Genomic DNA, 5,181 nt, shown 5'->3' with positions numbered 1-5,181 from the left:
ACATTTGCATATAAATATATATACACATGTATATGCATACACATACATAAATAAGGTATGATAAAGGAAAATGGAGAAATATATCTTCAAAACTTGTTTATTGCAGTTTTTATTACCATTAAATTCACATTAGATTCCTATGCGATACGTGTTTCTGCTACATAACTGTCCGAATGTCCTTTTGATGTTGCAATTAAGTGCATTTAGTTAGTTCAGTTGCAGCACATGTTCGTCCATGGTAGACATTCCTATGCAGCTTTGTTCAAGGTTTTAACTACGCGAGCGGGTGACATGAACTGAAGAATCGAGTATTATATAGTACTTAGAGTATATTCTAGGCGATAGATGATAAAGTCTTAGGGTAACTGATAAAGATTACTTTGCAATTCGTTATCACTATTATTCTGGTATCCTTTAATCCTTTAATCTTAGAATGACCTTTTTAGAATAGAATATTTTTTATACTTTGTGACAGGAAAAAAGCCTTAATTAGGTCAGGATGCTTTCACTTCACTGACTACTCATAATAAAGATTGAATGAGACCATGTAACATAAATAGAGATTAAGAGAAATCAAAGGAAAGACGAAATAGAGGGCAATCCAACAGCAAAGACAAAGACACTTTCAAGCTCACAAGACATGACTAAAATATTCTTGTCTGCTTTAGGCACAAAGCCCGAAAATTCGGGAGAGGAGACCAGTCGATTAGATCGACTCCAGTATGCAACTGGTACTTAATTTATCGACCCCGAGAAGATGAAAGGCAAAGTCGACCTCGGTGGACTTTGAACTCAAAACGTAAAGAAAGACAAGCGAAATACTGCTAAGCGTTTCGCCCAGCGTGCTAACGTTTCTTATTTCTTTATTGCCCACAAGGGGCTAAACATAGAGGGGACAAACAAGGAGAGACAAAGGGATTAAGTCGATTACATCGATCCCAGTGCGTAACTGGTACTTAATTTATCGACCCCGAAAGGATGAAAGGCAAAGTCGACCTCGGCGGAATTTAAACTCAGAACGTAACGGCAGACGAAATAGCGCTAAGCATTTCGCCCGGCGTGCCAACGTTTCTGCCAGCTCACCGCCTTCTCCTATACAATTATTAGATTGTCAATTATATCTTTTATCATTTTTCTTCTATTTGCTTCAGTCATTAAACTGCGGCCATGATGTGGCACCGCCTTGAAGAGTTTAGTCAAAAAGTCTCGAACCTAATACTTACTTCGTTTAAAACGTGGTAATTATTTTATCGGTTTCTTTTATCGAACAGCTAGTTTATGGTACGTAAACAAATCCAACACTGGTTGCAAACACAAAGACACCTCTCCACAGACATATACATACATATACACCCACAAACACATATATGCATATGTATATATATATATATATATAATCAAAATAAGCAACAGGATATCAGGAGGTGATGCAGTACGACCGTTTCAAGCGACTCCATTTAATTCAACAATGCAATCATGACATCAATTTAAAAGCAGGGCTATCCTCAGCTGCATAAATAAATAGAATTTGTTTCAGTCATTATAACTAATATAAAGATAGCATGATTTATCACCCCAGTATTCCATAAGTAAATACCCAGATCAATCTTTGCAGAAACCACCTTATAAGTATATAATTAAGTACAGGTATGGATACTAAACTAATTCTATGTAATCTTTCCTTTCTAGTATTGAAAATTGGTATATATATACAGTTTATCTATTGTGGTTATAAAATAATTTTTAGTAATCTTAACTTTTATCTTCATACAACTTAACAATATTGTTTATATACAATCATCCATTGTACCCCATGATATTTTCTTCTGTATTAACATCATAGGCTTTATTAGCGTCTTGCCCCTTTAACTGGTAATTAACATCTTGATTTAAGGTCTTCCCTACCCAGCCTCCTTTATAGACAATTACTTATGCATTTTCTAAAACCCTGACAATATTTATGACTATACCCAACTATAAACTGCCAACTCACTCTGTCTATCCATTCTAAAAACACACTATCCTCTAACCTTAGATTTGGTAGCTGACAAAAAAAGAAGACTAATAAATTAAAAGTGAACCACAATCATTTATAAGCTATGACCCTAACAAACTTTATACCGTTCTTAGAAATGTAGTATATTCTGAGTCACATTAGTAGCAACATGGACTTTCTCCCTCTTCTTGCTCTATTAGAGAATTTAAGTAAAATTATATTAATGTGTCTAACTGATTAAAAAATTCTATTTCTTTATACAGCTGAGGATAGCCTGCATTTAAATTGATGCAATGATTGCATTGTTGAATTAAATGGAGTCACTTTAAACGGTCGTACTGCATCACATCTTGGTATCCTGTTGCTTATTTTGATTTTGATCATCTTACTTTGAGTGGTACGGATAATGCCGCACTGACCTGGTGCCTCAACGTAAGTACCTAATTCAACTGAATCTCAATTATTTCATATATATATATATATATATATATATGTATGTATAAATAAACGTCGAACTTCTTTCAGCTTCTATCTACAGAATTCATTCACAAGGGCTTTGTCGGTCCAGGGCAACAGTGCAAGACGCTTGCCCCAAGGTGACCCGCAGCGAGACTGTACCCAAGAATACACGGTTGGGAGCCAAGCTTTTTATGCACACAGCCACGACTGTGCCAGTATAAACATAATTACTGTGCATTTCGTCATTTAATTAAAAGTCACAATTGTGACCAGGAAGTGCAGGGAGCTGCTTAATCTCTGATCATTCACTCTGTTTATAGAGTAGTACACTAAAGCAAAGTTTTCTACAGTAAAACATGTGACTTTATCAAGTTATAATTGTACAACTTTCAAAAGTACCTTAGAGTAGACACCAACAATTTTGTTTTATTGAAGAATTGTAAAGAATGTAACAGAAGGAAAAAAATACCATAATGATATAGTTTTCCGTTATGCTCAGACACCTGTCAGTAATTCTGATAAAGAACTTTAAATTTTCATTTCCTGAAAGAAAATAAAATAAAACAGGTTTCAAAACTAATAGTCTTTATATGATCTCACCTTAGCAACTAACATATATAAAAAAATTTCATTATTATTATCATTATTGTTATTTTTTATTATTGCATTCAGGAACTTGGCATTGGTAAGCCTTAATTTGTTCTACTATTTATAACATTGCGAGAAATACAACTTAATTGAAAATATGTCAATAAAGCCATTTTAAATGAGAATGTAATAAAGAGCAGTGTTTAAAATTTCACAAATGTTTTCATATACGAAATAAATACTTTTTGATAAATTAATCGATAACTAATACTAGTATCTGCAAATTAATAAATATCACTCATGTAAGGATGTAAAATTATTAACATTCTAGACTCTAGTTTCCTCCTAGGATTTTATTTTTGTGTCAAAAAAGGCAAGACTCCATAGGAAGAAATGAGATATTTCTTTTCAAAGTACCTTATAAGTATATCATAAATCAAATAACTTATTCCACAGAACTCGCCTATATTTCTTTGTAATTAAAAGCAGATGAATTCGAAACTGTTTAAAATATTCTATTTAAAGACATATTCAAATATATAAACGATTTGATAAAATTCCTCGCAGCTCCACCTCTCTGCGTTTTCGGTTCAAAGCCTGCTGAGGTTAACTTTGTTTTCCCTCTTTACAGGTCCAATAAAAGAAAAAGAACCAGCCTAGGGCTATAGATTGGATGAAAGACCGTTAAGCATTTTGTCCGATGTGTTTAACGTTTCTGCTAGCTCGCCCCGACCCACAGAGGCCTGAATAACTGTTTTCTATATGCACATAAATGAATACACAGTTTTTATAGATCTTTACAGATGCGAAATAACTCATCATCACCACCACCACCACCACCATCATCATCATCATCATCATCATCATCATCAACTCTTGGACATTACTGTCCCGAGTTCTTGGACTCATAGAACCAGATATCCAGTTTCCATAGGAGACAAGTAACTGAAAGTACAAGATTCCTTCCGAACAGGACACCTGTCCGTCACAGTGTTACTCATTTACAGGCTGAATGAACTGGTGCAACGTGAAATGAAGTGTTTTGCTCAAGGTTACAACGCCTTGCACAAATCAGGAATCGAAACCGTGATCCTGCAGTAGCGAGCGTAACACCTTCAGTACTATGCTACACACTTTCATTCAAATAACTTAAGTACAGGAATATTCCACGTGCATATTCTTTTATTCTGTTGCTTGTTTCAGTCACTGGACTGCGACCATCCTGGGGCGCCGCTTTCAGGGGTTTAATATTGAATATTACGACACCAATACACATTCTTTTTAATTGTGGTACTTATTCTATCGATGTCTTTTGTCGATCGGCTAAGCTATGAAGTCGCACACAAATCCAAACTCGTCATCTAACGTCAAGTGGTGGAGGGACAATGGAAGCCGCGAGTGTGAACCCGAGTGAAGCCGACCACGAGTGCAGATCTCAGCGTTAGTAGCTATACATACAGACATACACACGTGTTTCTGTGTATGTGTGTGTGTGTGTGTGTTGCTTGCGCGCGTGTGTATGTATGTGTGTGTGGCCTGTGTGTGTGTTAAGGTAAGATCCAGCGATCAAGGTGTAGGAAGATATTTATCTACTCCATTCCCTAATTTTGGATATCAGTGTTCGGCCAAGCATGATCTTTCTTGGCTCGACTGCTGGACGCAAATCATCTCTTATATTCCTGTCTCATGACTTTCATCTCTTATGTTCATCTCCTAGGTTCCTGCCTCAAGACTTTCATTCTACACACACCAGCTTAACTGCATCTCTCTCTATTAGTCGTTTGTATTTATAATCGGGTAACAGTTTCTCCGTTTCTTTTTGTATTTTCTTCGTTATTTTTTTCTCTGTCTTTGTTATCGTACACACTCGTTTTGCTTTCTCCCAAAATATTTAATGCTCTTAGCTTAGATTTTTGGAGGCCAGCCAGATTTGAACAGTCTCAAGTGTAACCGTCTGAAACTGTAAGGATAATCTGGAAACTTGACCGAGGAGAGAAGGCCACGAATGACTCGTCCTTGTTTTTTCCTGTCCGTCTTTGTATCGTCCATCTGTCCGGATGTTTTATCGTCGTCTGTTGCGTTCTTGTTCCACTTTTTGGATATATATATATATATATATATATATATATATATATATA

At 35.7% G+C, this 5,181-nt stretch overlaps 1 long non-coding RNA gene across 1 annotated transcript in view; it reads left to right on the top strand.

Moving 5' to 3' along the window:
* Positions 1 to 5,181, top strand: part of LOC128249934 (uncharacterized) — a 26,284-nt gene that overhangs the window by 8,983 nt on the left and 12,120 nt on the right. Inside the window, exon 2 of the long non-coding RNA XR_008266084.1 lies at positions 2,260 to 2,428. This is a non-coding gene — a long non-coding RNA (uncharacterized LOC128249934). The remainder of the gene's footprint in view (positions 1 to 2,259; positions 2,429 to 5,181) is intronic.

The sequence above is a fragment of the Octopus bimaculoides genome, chromosome 1 (genome assembly GCF_001194135.2).
Source record: "Octopus bimaculoides isolate UCB-OBI-ISO-001 chromosome 1, ASM119413v2, whole genome shotgun sequence".
Lineage (NCBI taxonomy): Eukaryota > Metazoa > Mollusca > Cephalopoda > Octopoda > Octopodidae > Octopus > Octopus bimaculoides.
This window is presented reverse-complemented; position numbering and strand designations above follow the sequence as displayed.